The sequence below is a fragment of the Danio rerio genome, chromosome 4 (genome assembly GCF_052040795.2).
Source record: "Danio rerio strain M-AB ecotype USA chromosome 4, GRCz13ab, whole genome shotgun sequence".
Taxonomy (NCBI): domain Eukaryota; kingdom Metazoa; phylum Chordata; class Actinopteri; order Cypriniformes; family Danionidae; genus Danio; species Danio rerio.
The window spans coordinates 56,927,253-56,947,842 of NC_141024.2; the positions used below are offsets into that span (position 1 = coordinate 56,927,253).

Genomic DNA, 20,590 nt, shown 5'->3' on the forward strand with positions numbered 1-20,590 from the left:
TGAAGCGTCTTCTTTTATAATTGTTCTGACACACGGCTGTGCTGATGAAGTAAAGCTGAAGTAAATCGCTGTAATTAATTACACACATACTCTGTTTTAAAACACTTTAAACATGTGAAACTTACTCTTAATCACATTTGATGATGATTGCTGATCCTAGCGAACAGAACAGACCTTTTATTCCCGGTTGCTTTGCGTATGTCTGTCTGGTTTTGTTGACATATACACGCGACTACCGGAACATGTTAATGCGCGCAGCTGTCAATCAATTCGGTAGGCGGGGGGATCGCACACCTACGTAATGGTGCGATCGATTTGAAAACAGCTCCAATTGGCCGACCCTTTTTTTGTAGTTAAATTTAAAAAAAAAAAGGACTGGGTGTGTTCATATCACCCCAGTATGCCGGTCTATACACTATAACAACACACAGATCTGTCCAAACAGCTTGAAAAGTAGATTTTTTACCATAGGTGCCCTTTAATGCATGAGTACTTAACTAAACATTACAATGTGGTGCAACAAACACATTAAAACCATTTCAATAAAACAATGTTGCAAAATTGTTCAAATGTTTCACTTATGGCCTGTGTGAAAGGTTGACAATAATGCAACACCCAACTGTATAGAAACACAAACTCAAAAGGACAATTCACCGAAAAAATGAAAATTGTCAATTTCCTCACTCTTAACTTGTTTATTTCTTCTGCTGAACACAAAAGAAGATAGTTTGAAGAAAGCTGAAAACCTGTAACCACTGACTTTCATAGTATTTGTTTTTTTTCTTTTATGGAAGTCAATGGTTATAGGTTTCCAGCTTTCCTCAAACTATCTTCTTTTGTGTTCAACAGAAGAAATAAATCCACTGAGGCTTGTAAACACTTGAGGAGTGAATAATAGCAAGTAAATTTTCTGTTTTTTAGTGAACTATCTCTATAGGAACACATTTTAATAGTTCAGACATTTATTTCAGGGTAGATGCAACTTGTACAATTAAATGTAAACAGTTGTTGGTAAAAATCAAGAAAACTTTAACTATTTAAGGGTAACATTCAGTGAACAATTAAAGTGATTGTTTTACTTTATGTACTTGTCAAATAATTGTACTATGTGAATATGTATTAAAAATTAACCATTAAAACATTTGAAAAGTTCCAAGCCTATTTGACAGTTGAAACAGCTGCAAACATTTGGTTGCACCAAAAAAAGTATCAAATCTTAATCTACAAAAAAACTCAATCATCAAAACTAACCAGCAATATTTAAGTGCAAAATTAAAGGGAATGTACTTTCTGTATACAGTGTGAGTTAACTGTATGAAGTGTAAGAAGAATGACTGAAAACAATAGCTTGCATAGGAGCTGCCCACAACTCAGTTCTGACTAAATCCACTAAACCAGGGGTGTCAAATCTAAACTTAGTAAGGGCCGCACTGAGTGTTGTGAATAGAGTCAGGGGCCATACATACACATTTAAAATCTATTTATTGAAGAAAATAATTTTATACCATCATCTTACACTTCATCAAAGGGTCATGACACCCCCCACTTTCGGTTAAAGTCTACTTCAGAATTTTTTCAAAAGATGCATGATTAATGGGCGTGGAGCTCCGCGAGCATAGGGCAGGAGTGTGCGTGGCCAGCAGGGGAGAAGGAGAGCGAACAACTGTTGTTGTCAGTTAGCTCACAAATTGAGACAAACCGTGAGGAGACGCATGAGTTTATAGTTTACAAAGTTAAAATGCAAAGAAATAAACAGTAATTTAATGCCCTGCTACATTTGTTATTTGTAATTTCATATACACATAACCACAATTTATATCATTATAAAGACAATCGTGTTCATATAAATACTATAAATCAGGATTCTCCCTCAATCCCCGGGTCTATTATAGATCTTGAATGCAGACTCAGTGCAGCAGGTCTCCTGACCTGTCTATTTTAACCGTTAGCCCTGCTGGTAATCTGGAGGATTTAGGCAAACACAGCAGCACGGCGATGTGTCTGAATGTGAACAAACTCCTGATAAAAGTCAACGTCCGCCATTCTTCAATTTTTGCACTGCTTTCCCGATAAAAATGCTTGCAGCACACACACACACAGCTTTGCTATATGATCGGCCCTGACAGGATCGCGGGGAAAAAACATGCATCAAACCCCATGGATCATGGAAACAAACACATACGAGCCTTCTTGAACGGCTACTGCATGCTGTTGGTCTGTCTCACTCACAGCTTGCTTGAAACTGGCAGGTCTGCCTTCGGAAAGCACATGCTCTCATGAATAATTGAGCAGCCGGCTCTTCTCATAGGATAAGAAAACTCCGATATGAATAATAATGAGAAACCGACGCGTCATCATTGCACTTGCAGTACTGCGCTACGTCGCCGATTTTGATCCCTCCCCAAAAATCATTTTAAACCCGGAAGCTGAAATTAGCTGACAAAAGCTCAAAATTATCCAGTTTTCTCCACAATTAAAGCTGACAGGTGCCAACATTGTCTTAACTGATGGTCAACACACACACATCTGTTAATATAAAAAAAAAAGTTCTCCAGGGTGTCCTGAACCTTTAAAAGCTGTTCATAGAGACACGCACGTGCTGGTGAAGAGTGGGTGTTTACAGCAGTTAATGGTGCCAAACAGCATTTCCTGTTGTTTACATCTTTGCTACAGCATACTGTAAACGCTAGACACCGTGCATGTCATGATCAATTTTAACAAATAAAAATACTTACAAGTTGTGGTCACAATTCACAGGTTTTGCTTGTTGGAGCTGCTCCTCCTTTGAGAAGATTTTAACCGAATCCAGCACTGAACTGGGAGAGATTCTGGTAGCTGTGTTTTGTCAAATCATGCTTGCTATGTATCTTATAATTCTCTGGAACATAATTAATATTAAACTGTGAGCACTTCTCTCTCTGTGTCGTGTCCTTTTGAAGCCCAAATGCAGAAAAAGCTCTGTGAAAATAGCAGCGTTTGGATGGCTTTTTAGCTCCCTCTGCTGTAACATTACAGTGCCTCTGGCCACGCCCCTTAGCTGCACAGTGTGTGTGTGTGCGCGGTAAAACACCTTTGTGATCTCGCTGGCCTGGATGTATTTTTTGTAGTACCCAAATTTTGTTCATTGTAGGCTTTGCTAAGCTTACTCTGTAAAAGTCAAGGTCTCCCTTTTCATTGAACTTTGAGCATTTTACATTCAGAGATGCTGTTTATGTTCACACAACTACATTACACATCAACTAAAGTTTAAAATATAGTGGACCACTCCTTTAAACACATTGCTCACCTCAATCCTTGTGTAAGCAGAGGAGTACAATTTCCTTGATCCATCTCTCTTCACGACCGCTTTAAGGTGCGTCACTGTCACCTCTGAATTCAACTGAAACTCCTCCAAGGCCGTGTCCCGCCATAAAGAGACATCAAATGTGTTTTGACCACACTGGAGTACAAAGTCAAGTATAGGCACCTCAGAGTTTTGCACAATGGCCATTCTTGGTACCTGTAGCTGTGAATTAAAAGTTCAATTAACATTTTGTTGAATTTACAGTACACATTTATAGGTTTGTTTAAACACACACCTAGTTAAGCCTTTAAATGTCACTTTTAAGTTGAATACTAGTGTCTTGAAGAATATCTAGTTAAACATTATGTGCTGTCATCACAGCAAAGATAAAAGGAATAGATAAAAGGATTCATATATTTTTACTACTAAAATTCCATGAGTTTTTTCATGACTGTCATGTAAATTTTTAGAACTTAATATTTCATGTAGTGTCTATGTATATGTGATAAATAGGAAAGAATAATGCATGTTCAAATTTATTACAGCATATCATAAAACACAATTAATTTAGTTTAAACTTATTTTTGTATTGTGTAAAATTTATTTAGATAATACTTACACAGCACTAATAATGTGAGAGCATGTTTTTGGCCAAGGACAGAAAAGAAGTTAAAAAAGCCAATCTATATACAAGTATACAGATATTTGTTAAACTAATTTTCATGACTTTTCTTATACTATGAGTTTTTCTATTTTTCCAAAACTTTTCCATGCCTGGAAAATGTCATGTCAAATTCCATGATAGACCCGGAACCCTGATAGAAATTAGTTATTAGAACTATTATATTTAGAAAAATGTTTAAACAAATAACTTTTTCCATTAAACAAAAATTGCGGGAAAAAAACAACAACAAAAAAACAGGGGGGCTAAAAATTTTGACTTGAATTTTGGCACACACCCACACACATACACACACACACACACACATAAGTGTCTTCTCTTGGATTTTTTCCAGCTGTGGCTGCAGACTCTGTTGGGCCTTTTAAACTAATCTACAAACTACCTATCCTATGGCATTGTTTAATTGTCAAATGTTGTGAGCAGTTTTACAAGTCAAGATCGCATTTATGTAATACGAGCGAATCTCTGCTTAGTGCGCCATTTCCTCTCTATTGGAGACATTCATAAATATTCCTAGCCAATCTAATAAATGTTGGAGACATACTCGTTACATAAATGCTCTAAATCACACTTCAGCAGCATTTACTTAAGAGCGCACAAGAAAGTCTGTGCTTGAGCAGTGTATATTTGAGGGTGTGCAAAAAGTTTTGTGCACAAGCAGAAGAAATCGGCGTGCAAGCTATGACATTCGCATGCTCGTATTACATAAATGCGATCTCGACTTTTGTTATTGAAAAATCGTCACAGGTAGTTGGTAGATCTGTGCAATAGGTCTACTGCCACAACTGAAAAAATGCTATAAGAAACACTGTATATTTGTGTGTGTGTGTGTATATGTATATGTATATATATATATATATATATATATATATATATATATATATATATATACACACACACTCACATCAAAACATTAGCTGAATGATTCACAATTTGAAAACGTTTTATCATATGTTCGAATTTAATTTATTTTAGCTATAAATTTTGCCCAAGTTTAAAAACACTTTTTGCAACATTATTAAATGAACTCACATGTTTAATTGTCTCTTTGAGGGTGAGGTACCCCCCTCTTGTATAGAGGTCATGTTCCTCCCCTGTCAGATGCATTGAGGGGGGATGCAGTATTTGAAGGGCGGCGCTGGTAGCAGACTCGGCCAGGTTAAGAGCAGTTCTAAAAATTGTTCTTTTTGCACTAAGAAATAAACAATCTTGACATATTTACAGCTAGTAGTGTAGTTTTTAATCACATAGGTTAACCCTTCCTGAAAAGGTGCTTCAGGGGAGTTCCTGGGCACAGTGTAGCTTTTTTCATTGTTCGCGACAACACTAAAATGAACAATTCTTTGAGCACCACGGCAAATTTGACCATCTTTGATTGTAAAATCTACACTACTAGCAGTGGTCCTGTGCCCAATGCACTGCACGGTAATGGGCTCAGCACGGAAGTAGGGGAAACTGGATTTTGAAGCCATTCTGTTGGTGAAACAAAAGAACAGGAAAACAGAATTTAACTTGTCAAATTTGTTAAATGAACCAAAAACATGAAAACTTTTCAATAACAATAAACTTTCTTGCTAATGAAACCAGCAAACAAAACTTTTTACTTAAGAAAAAAACTATTTAATTACAGAAATTATTCATCTAAATATTCATCATTACTTATTGTAAGACTGATTTACTTTCGCTTGGCTTCACAGCTGACAGTATGTGCACAGCCGAAAGAGTGAGAGAAACACTAAATAAATATATCTCTGATGTAAATAACTAAGATTAACTTTACTAAATACTCAAAAGGTGGCTGCAAAACATTTGTACAACATTAGAAATGGTTAATTAACTCATTTGCCTTATTTGAATTGGGGTGTCTAATTTTAATGCTTGCAATTATAATTATTCAAGACATTGTCTGTATTTATTCTATTTTCTGTCATTTATTTCTCATTTGTTGTAAAAAAAATGTATTTGATGATGTTGACATATTACATATATTATACAAATCTAACATTCTTTTAATAGTGCAGTACTGTACAAAAAATGTCAGCAACATATTTTACCTGCCACGTGGCGCATGAATACAATAAAAGTAAACCAAACAGTGATTTAAACTTCAACCTATTGACAAGCAACAGTTTAAAACAGTGTCATAATAACTAAAAAATATTGTTAAAAATTAAATTATGTTTTGTTTCTCGCATATAGTTATACATTTATGTGATGTGGGTAAAATCTGTTGAAATCCAGCTACCACCGCTAGTATATTTCAAACCTAAAAGCTTGTCAAAGCAGTGATAAATGCATTATTAGCATTTATTTTGAGAAATTGTGAATAATATGACGATCACAATCCCAGTGATTCACTCCTAAATATTTTACCAATTGAATTCATCTAAAATTCTATTGAACTTTTTACGATGTAAATTATGCAACAGCAGTTTATCATACACTACTGGTCACAAGTTTGGGGTCAGTACGACTTTTAAATATTTTGAAAAAAGCTTATCCTGCTCATCAAAGCTGCATTTATTTTATCAAACACAGTACAAATTGTAAAATGTTACTGCAGTATAAAATAACAGTTCAAAAGTAGTTTATAATTTAATTAACTTATTCCAGTGATTTTAAAGATTCAGCTTTATTACTCTAGTCTCTAAGATATCACTCTAATATTAATATTAGTATTAATGGTAATAAAATCAATAATGACTGGAGTAATAGTTTCATTTGAAACCACATACAATAACAAAGCAGTTATTTAAATATTTTAAAATAAATATTTAACTTTATTTATTTTTTACATTTAATAAATGTTATTGGTGAACAGAATAATTGACTGTCAGAAAAACTGACCCCAAACTTGGAACCGGTAATGTAGATGAAGAGAACAAAAAGCCACAAACACTGATAACACCACTACACACACAAAATTATAATAAAAGGTAAATTATTGGAGGTTTATGTTCTGTTTCTTTTAGATGCAACTAATAAATAAGAAATATGTAACAAATTAACACAACTGTACAGAGAAAACAGAATTCACCTCAAATACAAGCAAGCAGCACACGACTCAGGAACAATTCTGGAGAATAAAAACAAAAAAAGGTTATGAAAACATTGATCAAAACCAAAAACACACACACACAAAACACATATATACTGGAGCGACTCGCCTCAGATTCAACACGCATGATCACGTTCATCAAATTTGCTTAAACTATGCGTCCTAAAGTATTACTGTATTTCACAAGGATTCTGACACAACAACGTAAAGCATACGCTTTCGTTGCGTTTAATGAGGAAACACGCTAAACTTGGAGGGCTCATGCTGAAAGGCAGAGTAATGCCCTGTCTTTGACAGCTCGCGACTTCACCAGACGTACTGAGTACATTTACATAAGACACCAATACTCCGATTTAATATGATTAAGATTATACTCTTATTAAAATTTTACCGTGTAGCCTTAAAAGGAACCTTACCTTAAAGGAACACAGAGTCACGAAATGCAGAGGATTTTCTTTCTGTTCGCCATGCGGTATCAACTTACAACAGATGTCGAAAGTTAAAAATGAAACACCCGAAATTGCATGAAATTCTGGATAACCTGTGATGCAACTAATTGTTTTATACTGGAACTTGCCTTCAAAAAGTGCTTCCTTGGTCTTATCCACATTTATTGCATGTTGAACACACGTCTACCACAACAGGAAGTAAAAAAAACCTGAACTACGTTAATTGCGTTAATTATTTTTTTTAACGTGTTAATTATTTAAAATTAATCGCATGCGTTAACGCGTTAATTTTGACAGCGCTAATATATATATATATATATATATATATATATATATATATATATATATATATATATATATATATGTACAGTTGAAGTCAGATAAAGTATATGTTAACATTACATTGAAATATCTCTTTATATTTTCCAAACAACTAAACAGAGAATTATGGGATCAGGAAAATATCAATCTGTAAACATTAATTAGACTTCAAATGAGGGAAATAAACATGCATTATAAATGTGACAGAAAAAGTCTGCAGGTTTACAGTATTCAACATACTTTGTAGTAATTCTGTGAATTAAACTGCACAACCCAAAAGAAACAAGGATAATCAAAAAACAAAATATGTCTCTCTTTTGAACAAAAATTATAGATTTTATTTTATTTGATATTTTTTGCAGTTATGATGAACAAGCTTTGTTATGTGACAGATGTGAAATTTTCCCTTCTGGGACTTTAAATAAATTAAATATAATAGTTTGAAAATATTGACAGAGACATTTTAAAAAAATATTTAAAGCATTTTAAAAATACTTGCTTACTCAAAAAATGTATAAACAGTTTTGCTATTTTGCTGAAAACATTTTTTTTCATGGCAAGGTTGATATTTGCATGAAACTGCTTATATTTATACATTATTATACATTTACCTCCCCTCTTCCTCCTTACCCTAGTTCTTAAAGCAACTTAAGCAATGTCAGTGCATTTGCATAAGTTTTACTTGTGCGCAATGTGTGTTTATGTTGTTGAGTCGTTTAATGCCAGGCTTAAGTGACTTTGCACAAAAGCAGCAGCTTAATGTCATATCAGTGCTCTAATGATTGGCAAGGGATATTAATAGTGTTTCTGTAAGTGAAAAGTAAGGAAAGCATCACAGTTCAAACTCATATTTGGTAGTAATCGAAAATGTTTTGTGCACATTTCATGTTTCAAACATGTTGTATAAAATTATGTGCAATGACTTGCGATGATAGCAATTAAATATTTGGGAAAACACTGACACAAAAATTCCTTAGTGTAAAACCCAATTGCTGGAGGGACTCACAACTCTGCACCTTTTAGCTTCAAACACCTCCAACTCACACTTGCTTAATAGTCTCTATTAGTCTTTAACACCTTGATTAGTTGAATCAGCTGTGTTGGCTTAGACTTCGAACCAAAAACTATGTTTTCAAACTAAGTTTGAAACCTATACCTTACACTTATACAACTTAAAGATTACTTGACCTAGCAGGAAATATGTTAAATGTCTTCTTTTTTGTTTTTTACACATTTTTTTTTAGACATATTGCTGACTTATTGTTGTTTTGTACTACAGCGTTGTTGCAGCTGTGACAGAGTCCACTAGTATGTAAGTAAAAAATCTGTTTCCATCACATAAAACAACAACTTCACATAGTAACCGGACAAATAAAAACATTGCAACTGGTCCTCACTTGTTTTTGCCATTAAAAGTCGGTGTATGATGATTTACATTTATAGCTTAAAAACTCAAAAGTGCTTACATTTATCTTAAGGTCATTCCAAAAATTAGCATGCATGTGTAACAAAAATTGGCTTAGACAGGAATTTTCAAAGACATTTGGCACCATGAAGATGCCAGTAAATATATTACACGTGAAAATTGTACATGTAAATTAAAGCTAAATGCAAAATTTGACTGTGTTATGTATTGTTGTTTTTGTTGTCTTTAAAGATTATGTGACTGTGTGATGTGTCCAAAGTATCAAATATAATGTAATCTACTTAAAGGATCAATACTTGGTCAATGAGGATTTCTCTCATGTTAAGTCATCAAAAGGTCTTCAACTCCAGTGAAGGTAATACTCGTTTTTGTTAAACTTTTCTATATGACACTGTCTTATTTTTATAATCAGAGTGCTATTAACTAAACCTTCAGATAAATTAGGTTTTCTTTTTATTTATTTACTTTTTTATTTTCAGTTTTGTGTATTATAATATAATTCTTCACAGTTTCTTAGACAGGGTTATCTAATATTTAACATGATTGGCAGATCACACACCAGTTGACTGATGGACCTGGGGATGTACTTACGATCCTTTGTTCTCTGGTGAAATCCCTCTGTGGGGCTGGATTTTCACGTAAATTCACTAGTGGTTGCTTCGTTATTGAAGTGACATATCTGAGGCTGCTAATTAAGGGAAGTCGTGTAATTCAAGCTGGAGGCAGCCAAAGACTAATCGTGTTGACTGGTTTTACGGGAAACTTTACTAGATTCTCGATGGAAAGAAAGAAGGCTAAAAAGAAGATAGGGAGTTTAAGGGTGGTCTCTTCCCATCTTGAGCCTAGTTCACACAACAGGATTTTAAACATTGGCATATCGCTGTGTCGTTCACACTACATGACTTGATTTTGTGTCCTTTAATTGCTGTGGTGTTCACACTACACAACACTACGTGAATGATCCACAAGAGGGGGGGTCACACACTACATGATCTGACAACAACTTGTTACCCAACAGCTCATTCAAGCTACCAAACCACAGCCAATGAAATTTTGAGGGAGGAGTCGTCAGACAAACCTGAGCATTATTGGCAGCTTGTGTGCTGATTACATCACTGACAGCGTTTCAAGCTTACAAGGACGCATTTAAAAACATCTCAGCTGATGTATCAGTGAATTATCACTCATCTGCAATATTTTTGTAATTTTATAACTCTTTGAAATAAAACTAACATATCTATAACACCATGACGTTTTCTAAATATCAGTATATTTCTTTCTTTTCTAAAAATGAAAAGTTTTTATTATTGTTTTTTTAATTATTAATTTACAATCAACAGGACCAAGAATATACATTGTGGGAGACAGCTACATTCACCATGGGGAAAAAAGAGCGAGAGAGATGACCGGGAAAAACCTGGGACTAAATGCCCTCATCCAGTGGTTTGGTAGGGGAGGGATGATTTGGAGAAACGTCCTTCCCTACTTTGAACAGTGCCTCCAAGGAAGAGCTGTGCCAGACATCCTCTTGGTTCACTGTGGCGGAAACGATCTTGGAAAAACAAGAGTATCCATCTTGCCGCAAGAATAAAGCAGGACTTGCAAGACCTCCACAGGAAGTATCCAGAGATGAAAATAATATTCTCTACAATAACTCAGAGAAACCTGTGGAAGTCTGCACAACCCCAAAAAATTGAGAAAGCACGGAGCTTCATTAACAGTGTGATGGCTTCCTTCATCTCATGTATTGATGGAGCCATTGTTCATCATCGTCAGATAAAGCGTAGACATCCTGGACATTTTTTGCCTGATCTAGTTCATCTGACCCCTTTGGGAAATGATATTTTTTTAAACAATATTGCCCAGTGTTTGAAAGACCAAATCAGGTAGGGTTTGAAGTGAACTGCTGGATTTAAACTTTCTAACCAAAGTTGTGACATAAAAAATTTCCAGAAATTTTAAACTTTGTGACGTTTGATGAACAACATATTTTATTTATTTTAAATTTTTTTCAAGGGAAGCCACCACACTGACATCTGTCACAGCTGTTCCTTTTCAATACTTCTCTTTGTTCTTCCAATTTCCCCATGGTGAATGTAGCTAAGATTTTGTAAATAAATTTTTACTTGCATGCAAGTGTCTGGGCTTTTTTTGTTACAATTTATTAACAAAAGAACATTATATATATATTGTATGATAAATAATTCCATAGTAAGTTACTAACTTAGCATGATGACTTAAGACATACCTCAACTTAAAAAAAAAACATTAAAATTATGATAAAGCATTAAAATCATGATAAAATATTCCTTAAACAAAAACAGATTGCTTGCCTACATTTAGCTGATTAAGATTAATGCATTGCACTACAGAAATAATTATTTGTCCAACATGTATCTTTCTAATGTTACTTCACACAAATTTATACAATTGAACTTTTAGCTGTCAATACATTGTGTGGCATTTCAGAACTGTAACATTTTTAATTAGTGATTCAATTATAGACAGTACTTTAAAATTAATGGACAGAACTGCATGAAGTGTGGATGAGTGCTAAACGTGCTGACTCCATGTTGTCACTATGTAGCACTGGGTGTACATCTGGGGTAGGTTCTGTATAGGAAATACAAAGGAAAGCATTAATGAAAAACATTTTATGGCAGAGCTCATGTACCAAAACTTGAAAGTGCCACAAAGTGCACTGTTGCAATAAGTTAAACTAATTTCTAATATGTACTGGTAGTGGGGTTATAAATTAAGATAATAAACAATTTTAAATGTGATCTGTGTTAAATAAAAAAGTACAGTTCAAAAATAACATAACATAATTTTTTAAGTTTTAAAATTAATTAATTAAAAAGTAAAACTTTTTTTAATGAAAAGAGTGACATGTTTGAATATATTATTTTTTTTCCTAACACTGTCTACAAAGTAGATATGTGGCTTTGGTCTACTGCAAATTTTTCATACAAACTGTTTTATATGCTCCTTTATTACCTTAAGAAAGGGCAATATAAGTGTCTTTATTAATTTACTCACCTTTATTTTTGTTTTGTCTCTCTTCGTTATCCCCAATGAGCCTATAAGGTAGGAATGACAAAAAATATATTTCACATACCAGATCCAAACAGAATTTTAACAAAGTGGCCCATCTTAGTAGAAAGCCCACTCACCACGTCAAGGTGCAGGACATTAAGTGGGACACAAGACAAGACGAACTCAGACGAGACAAAAAAGATTTATACATGTGAAATGTAACTATATACAAAAATATTAACAAAACAACGTTTATAGAAACATAAATATGAACATTTTCAACCTGAAATAAAAAAATTAAAAAAAAATACTATTTTTGGGGTATTTTCAATATTTGTATTCTAGAACAATAATATAATTGGAACTGGAAGTGCAAACTGCATTTAAAACAAAATAGTCATAAGAACAATTTTCATAAAGTACTACACTAACAACCATAAATGAGAGAACATATTTTAACAGTAAACCTATTTCATTTGAATTTCTGAAGAGCTATTTACTAACAAGTGCTTTCTGTGACTGAACAGATTTTAAAAACAATAATATAGAAAAATTAAGGTGGATCAGTGCAGTAGAGGCATCTTCTGTAAATGATTCAGTCCTGTTTATGCGGACTGTAAATCAACAGCAGCAGCAGCAATAGCAGCAGCAGGTCTTCAGTAGGATCAGAGGAGGCATGAATGATTAGCAGCAAAGAGAACAATAGAAGACTACAAATAAACGAATTATTCACCATAAAAATGAATCAATTTAGTCAGTTGTCTGCAAACCATTTTGCCATCTTTTGCTATTTCAGCTCCCCTTCTTGCAAAGTGGTTAAATCTGACTTTGCTATACCAAATGGATGCCATTTTAACCAATAAATGAATATGATTCATTTCAACGCTTGTAGCAAACATGTGGCTGTGGAGTTGTGGAAAAAGATCTCTCTCTGCATAATTTGCTAACACCTCGTTGGAAATAGCAAGTGTGATTCCACGTCCACGAGGAAGCTGACCTCCACTTGTTGTGATCTTTCTCTGAATGCATTTCTCTGTGGTCAGACACACAGACACCATGCCTGGTGATGGTTTCTGCAGACCACCTGTTTTTTAGATGGATGAATTCATGTGCAGCACCATCAGTTGTTAATGCCTGTGAGCATGGCAAGCAGGTGATTTTCTCTTTCATCTTCTTCACCACAAATCTTGTGATATAATGAATTGCTGCCTCTTTGTATTCAGAAAGACTGCATTCATGAGGGAGGTCAGGAACAGCATCATTCTCGGGCACGTCCACTTCCACCAACTGTACTTCCAATCTTCGGGCGACATTTACAGATGCAGGTGTTGAGTTGAGCATGTAAGTGTTGTCTAGAAGCAAACAGTTCCCTGTGCCTGTTTTTCACTTGGTGCCTTACAAGTAGGCGTTTGTATGCTCCTCTAAACTGCCTGGCATTAGGATTATCATTGTGACCACCTCTTGCTCTTATGGCAGCAAAGAAAAGCTCCAAGTGGTCCTGACTTAATTTGTAGGTAAGAAGATATCTGCATGGTGCATTGGGCCTTTCAACAAGATCATGATAGATGTTAAGTGCACTTCTGCCATTAGCAATGAAGCCATATATGGCAGTCTTCTTTTTGGTTGTGTGAAGTGGCACCATCTTGTTGTACTGCTGGACCTTCAACCCACGAACCATGGATTCTGCCTGCTTTAAAATGGTCTCAACCCGATCTTTAGTTGTTGTTTTGATTGGGGCTTTGAAACCTTTTCCAAGAGGATTTCTGCTGTTCAGTACATCAAAAGCTGCATCTACAGTGCGCAAAAACTGCACAGTTGCAGCACAACCTTTGAATTCCTCCATTTTCAAGCCTTGCTCACAGAACTCTATAGCATCTGCCACACTGCTGCTGAAGAGCTGTGCTGCCAGATGGACTTTCATTTTTTGTTTTCGCCATTGTAAATGAGCCATCTTCAGCTTGTTTCCAAGTCGCAGACCTTCTTTTTCTTGGAGTTCATTGAGGGCTTCAATGTACTTCCACTTAATCTTATTTCCATCTTCTGTCTCAAATTCAAGGGAAGATGCAAAGGCATTGCGAAGAAGCTTTAGCATGTGGCATGCATCCAGGATCACATGTACTTTCTGAGTAGGGTCCTCAGGATGCATGAAGTAAGGCTTCATGTTGTTGATATTTAGGTCAGCGCCAAGTTCCCTTATCATAGCCAAGTTGGTCGTGGGGGCATCACATGTAAGAGAGATAACTTTGACACCAACCTCATGAAGTCTGCTAAGGCTCTCCCTAATGACATTGGCCTTCTCTGATCCATCCATACCTGTGATGAGAAAGTATGCTATGGGAATTTTCCATGACTCATTTACAGCCACAACCATGAGGACCAAAGCCTGGGTAGCCAACGTGTTGTCAATTTCTCCAGTACCAATGTCCACATAGCCATGAAACTGGTCCCCTGCAAATTCAGTCATCTTGTGAATATACATTTCATCCATCATTAGGGCACATACTGTTTCTTTTCCTCTCTCTTTATTCTCCTCTACATGACATTTCAGCGCTGTGAAAGTTGCCACAGTAAATCCAGGATCAGCTGATACGCTGCTGTACCAATTTCGAATGGTGTGACTGTGTGGCAGCGCTTTCTGAAAATTGTCACGTACGTAGTCGTATGCCTTTGGGGAATAAAAATGCAAGGTTGTGGCAAACTGCTTCAACTCCTCTGAGTACTTTGCTGTTTTTTTCCCCTGCTGTATTTTCAACAAGATGTGCTTTGGCACTTCATCAATTGACTCAAGCAAAGAAGCACATTCATTGGATATCAACAGCTTCTTCTTGAGTTCTGTGACGACATCCTTTAAGGTGGAGATTTTGTTTTTTTAAACGCCTAGACTTTTGGGATTCAATTTTAAGCTTTTTCCTGTATTTTTGTAGAATTTGGTCAGTGGCCTGATTTTTCCGTTTTAAAGATCTCGGAGACGCAAGGTTGTAGCTGTGATCCTCTTTAATAAACTTAGGAGTTTCATGTGTGGAACTTAAAGTTGCATAACTATGATCCTCATTAATATCCACCGTTACAGCAGTGTCAACTTGACATAGGTCATTACTAACTGAGAAGTTGCCAATAGCATGTTCAGTCAAGGTGGCATTGCTGTAATCAGCAGCTGAGTGCACGCTAAGAGACTTGTTAACTGGAGAATCCTTTTTACTGTGTCCTGCATCTTTGCTGAACAACAGAGAGGAGCCACTTACCTCAGAATTCTTATTCGCAAAAGTCTTGTGTCTTACCCCTACACAAGAGGATTTCACCAGATGACAAGGAAATGAGAATATAGTTGGAACTGCTGTACTTTTAAGACGCTGATTGCCCTAAAGAAAAAACTAAATGAAAAACAAAGATGAGGAAAGAAAAAAAATCGACGTCTTTCAATAAACACAAATCTAGATGAGTCTGAAAAGTTTTCTTTTCTAATATACTATTTTGAGTATGTTAGCCTGCATTATTAAAGTATATGAATAATTAAATTCATATACTTTAATAAATTGACAACAAGGATGCTGACAAAATGCTTTCCATTATCCAGTAAGAATAATGATTAAAATTCAGATTAAGATTAAAGCAGATTAAAATGTAACATTAATTGAATTTAAAATAAAGTGCATATTCCAGTACTAAGCTGTGTATTAAACATATTCATATATCTGACAAGCACTCTAGTTTTCTCTACAATCGCTGTGACAGTTTTTTCAATACATTTAACAAGTTTCCAAAACTCTTAACACAATTAGCACAACATCCGTCTTTGTAGGCTAAAAAACTATTCTTTTTGCTTTGATACAAAATGCATCCAGTTAACACTAATTTCAAATGCTTGAACTTCTTTTACAAACAAGCTCAACCAAGACCAAAGCAATGTAATGTTACAGTCAAATTTACAAATACTTTCACACTGTATGTCAGAACAGATAACATGTACTAAACATAACTTCTATAGGCTAAAGTCAAAGTGAATAGCTGTTCATGTTGTGTATTGAAACACAAATATATTGACTGCATTTTCTTCCATCGTCCATGAGAAACAGTTTTTTGCAGTTATGCAAATACCTAAATCACAGCATATTTCCATCAAGGAACCACACTCATAATCATAAATATGTTCTTTGGACTGAACTTGAGTGGAAAAGGAACAACAAAAGAATTCTTCCCATGCCTTGCCAGAGAACATATCAGGTGTGATGTGGATGAGAACATGTGACCAAATGCAGAAGATTACATTTTTATTATTATTGTTATTGTGGTGATTTTTCTGTTTGTACATCTTGTCAGTGGCGGCTGGTCAATAGGGGGCGCTGGGGCGCCGCCCCCCCTTCAAGTTAGCCTACTTTAATATGTTAATATTTATTATCACAAATATTAACTAAATAAATTGATTTAATGATAACACTCTACAGTTAGTCATACTAACATTTATTGAAAAAAAAAAAATGTATGAACAATATTTTTTCATATGTGTGCGGGGCGCCGGACTAATGAGTGTCAATGTAGATACACGAACTTTTGCAATACATGTGATATGACAAAAAGCTCTAATTGGCCCATTTTAAATTGTCCTTGGGGCGCAGCACTCTGCGCCCCGAACCCGCCCATTTATGTTGTCAGAACGAATCATATTTGTTTTTATATGGTTGGCCTTATGTGATTGGACCATTCCCACTTGGACCTATCACTTAGCAAGCAGCTCCTCAGTTAACTGACGACTATTAATCATAGTGGAAGCAAGTGCAATTTCTCAAAATGAAGGAAAATTCCGTTGTATCTTTGCAAAGATATCCATTCACAAGGCGTTTGGATGAAGAAAAAAAAAGAATCAAGGAGCTTGGACCAGATCGACCTTCCTTGCAAATTCAACAGCAGTCAAGTGATCGTGGGCGCGCGTACACTCGGGGCTTTTCCAGCACTTGTTATGACAAACGGAGCTGGCTGGCAGGTTGTGATGTAAGTCATGCCTTTTACTGTTTCCCGTGTTTGCTGTTTCAAAGTCCTGGCACCGAAACGTTGTGGACAACAACAGGGGTTCGCGATTTAAAACACCTTTCTGAAAAGTGCAAGCGTCATGAAAGTAGCCGAAGCCATCTTGACAACGCTATGAGGCTCCAGTTTTTTGGGAAGCTTAGCATTGCCCAACAGCTAGATGAGGGCTACAGGATTGGCATTAGAAGGCACAATGAAGAGGTTAGGAAAAATAGACACATCCTGTCTAGAATAATAGACTGTGTCAAATTTTGTGGTGCGTTTGAGCTGGCTTTGCGTGGCCATGATGAGAGCGAGAGCTCGGATAACCCCGGTATCTTCCGTGGCCTGGTCGATTTTGTTGCTTCCCTTGACGGAGTTTTAAAAGAGCACCTCGACAATGCCACTGTGTTTAAGGGAACTTCAAAAACCGTGCAGAACGAGCTGTTGGACTGTATGTTGTCTGTTGTGAGGGAACACAGAGGCACAGAGCAGCAAATTTCTCTCAATCCAGGCCGACGAGACCACCGATATTTCCACACAGTGTCAACTTGTGCTTGTGTTGCGGTACATTGACTCAAAAAACAACGTACAGGAGAGATTTTTTGAGTTTATTCCTCTGCGTTCAAGTACAGCTGATTCCATCTCCACAGTACTTAAAGAACGTCTTTCTGTCATCCTTCCTGGGGATCAAAAGAATAAACTCATCTCGCAAGCGTATGATGGAGCCAGCGTGATGAGGGGTGCCACGGCAGGTGTTCAAAAAAAAATCCAAGATGTGTACCCAAATGCCCATTACATCCACTGCTATGCACATCAACTCAACCTAATAATGCAACAGGCCACTTCTAACATTTCCAAAGTGAGAATTTTTTTTTCTGACCTTGGAGGATTTTCCAGCTTTTTTTCAAGATCACCCAAACGCACAGACGTCCTTGATAAAGTAGTGGCCCATAGACTACCAACATCAAGCAATGTTAGGTGGAATTTCCACAGCCGTGCCATCAATACAGTGTTTGAGCACAGAGAGGACCTCATGCGCTGTTTTCAAACTATTCGAGACTCGGGGGACTTTGACCCTGTTGCTGTCAGAGAGGCAGGAGCCTTTGCCATGCTGCTGGAGAATCAGGATTTTAATTTTTTCTTGCGACTTTTCCACAACATCATGCCACATGTGGACATCCTCTATGCCAAACTCCAGAAGAAGGACATCGATTCAGTCCACATCAGGGGGAGCATCCAGCAATTCCAGCAGGACATACAGAAGATCAGGTAGTTGCTGTTTTTTTGTTTTGGATTTATTATGATTATTACTAATATTATTATTATTATTCATACACTTTCTTATTCCTTTACAGAAATTCTCTCCATTCCCTGGTTGACCAATGCAGTGAAGGTGGTTTTCAACAGAAGAGGCGGCGGTCCCTCAGTCCAGAGGTTCATGAACAGATAGCAGCAGAAGTGAGTTTTTATTTTAATCAAAATGAAACAATACAGTTTAATTTGTTGCAAGCACACTGGCTTGTTTATATGATACAATGACCAGGTCTTTTTCAAATAGGAGTCTTTAAGTGTCTCATTATAGAAGCATTATATAAAAATAGTTGATAAGAATTTTGAATCTAAGTGTTGTTGATTTATAAGCTGGGAATAGTGGGCTGTATAAAACTATGATAAATGTAAATGCATTTTTATGACTAGGTGATCTTCTTAAACGTATATACTCTTTAAACTATTATCTAAAATGATTTGTTATTCTTCAGTTTCTTCTAGTGGAGCTTGACATGTTTACTAAGAATGAATGTGTTTATGAGGTTTTGAGAAAGTATGAATTTAACCACTACAACTGGTCTGCCTTTATAACTCAACCTGGTTATTTTAATGTAGCAGTTGAAATTGACACATAATTACATAATTTTTGTCTTTATCCTTTAGGTCTGTGATACCATTCTCACACACACACTGGAGCGGTTCTCCTTCACAGACCACCTCGTTAGTGCCACATTGCTGCAGGCAGACAGGTTTGAGCAGTATACAGTAGCTTTTCCAGAAGATGCACTTAGCAGGACTCTGAAAGTCTATCCTGTGCTCGATGGAAGTAAGCTAAAGACAGAGCTCAGTCTCATCTACTCCAAGGATGAGTTCAGAGCCTGTTGTGGTGCTTTGGACCTACTCCAGCTGTTTATGGAGGACAATCTTGAGGAAGTCTTTTCAGAGACTGTAACTCTCCTAAAGATTCTGGTAACTACGCCTATGACCACAGCAGAAGCTGAGAGGTGCTTCTCAACTTTGAAAAGAATAAAAACTTTTCTGAGAAACAGCATGACCCAAGAGAGGCTGAATGCATTGGCCATGCTGTCAATAGAGAAGAGACTAGTGACTGAGATGACTGACTTCAACCAAAAGGTCATTGAGAAATTTGCAAGCCAGAAAGAAAGGAGAGCAAAATTTATTTTCAAGTAGTGCTACTGGCCAGTAATTAGGCAACATCTATGTGTGTCTGTGCGTGTGTTTATTGATTACTTCATTACTTATAATAAACCTAAATTGAACTAAAATTTTCTGATTTATGAAGCATTTGTTGTATGCTTTAGTCATATTTTTGTTTTTTCATACATCACCTGATAAATGGCTTTTACACTGTTGCATTACCAACCGTTAGGTCAGTTCTGGTGTTTGCGCCCCCCCACATTTTTTTAGCACCAGCCGCCACTGGCGAAGATGTGTCCGTGTGCAGATGAAACTGGCCAGCATACTGACTCTAAGCGACTTTAAGTAAACGATGAAACATTAATTAAATATAAGGATTTATTGGGTTAATCAATCTAAATTAGACCTAATCACGACCTATAAGGTAATCAGCTTGAATTAGATGAATCTAAATCTAAAACTATTATTAATTGGAGTCAGATTAAAATTCAGAGCTAGAAACAAATTAAAATAAATTATAACGAACAAAAATATTTCTTTTCACATGTGCTAAAAGGTTTACACGCATTTAACCTTCACCCATGCTGTTAGCTCCGTCATGGGACTAATAGATGGACCCTCACATGTGTGTGTATTTATATAGTTTATAACCATAACAGTTCTACAGTTTCTTATATTTCACTTGTTGATTTCTATTTTATTGCACATTTTATTTAAATAGTGTATTTATTTTGTTAAAGAGCCCATATTATGGTTTTTTGAAAATGCCCTTCCATGTAGTGTGTAACACAGCTCTAAGTGAAGTGAAATATCCAGCTAAGGCTTAAATCTGTGAGCGTACAGTGTTTAAAACTGTTGATTCATCTATAAAAGAGTCGACTCATAGTGCTTCAAATGAGTCGTC

The 20,590-nt window shown here is 36.0% G+C and overlaps 2 protein-coding genes and 1 long non-coding RNA gene across 3 annotated transcripts in view; 2 read left to right on the forward strand and 1 right to left on the reverse strand.

Moving 5' to 3' along the window:
• The window catches only part of LOC796311 (zinc finger MYM-type protein 1), an 854,498-nt gene extending 834,684 nt beyond the window's left edge, over positions 1–19,814 (forward strand). The window contains exons 5-7 of the long non-coding RNA XR_015483466.2: positions 14,688–18,528; positions 18,615–18,717; positions 19,192–19,814. This is a non-coding gene — a long non-coding RNA (zinc finger MYM-type protein 1). The remainder of the gene's footprint in view (positions 1–14,687; positions 18,529–18,614; positions 18,718–19,191) is intronic.
• zgc:113135 overlaps positions 1–20,590 on the forward strand; it is a 1,020,739-nt gene that overhangs the window by 376,220 nt on the left and 623,929 nt on the right. The gene's annotated exons all lie outside the window — the stretch shown is intronic.
• The window catches only part of LOC101886882 (gastrula zinc finger protein XlCGF57.1-like), a 513,813-nt gene that overhangs the window by 179,314 nt on the left and 313,909 nt on the right, over positions 1–20,590 (reverse strand). The gene's annotated exons all lie outside the window — the stretch shown is intronic.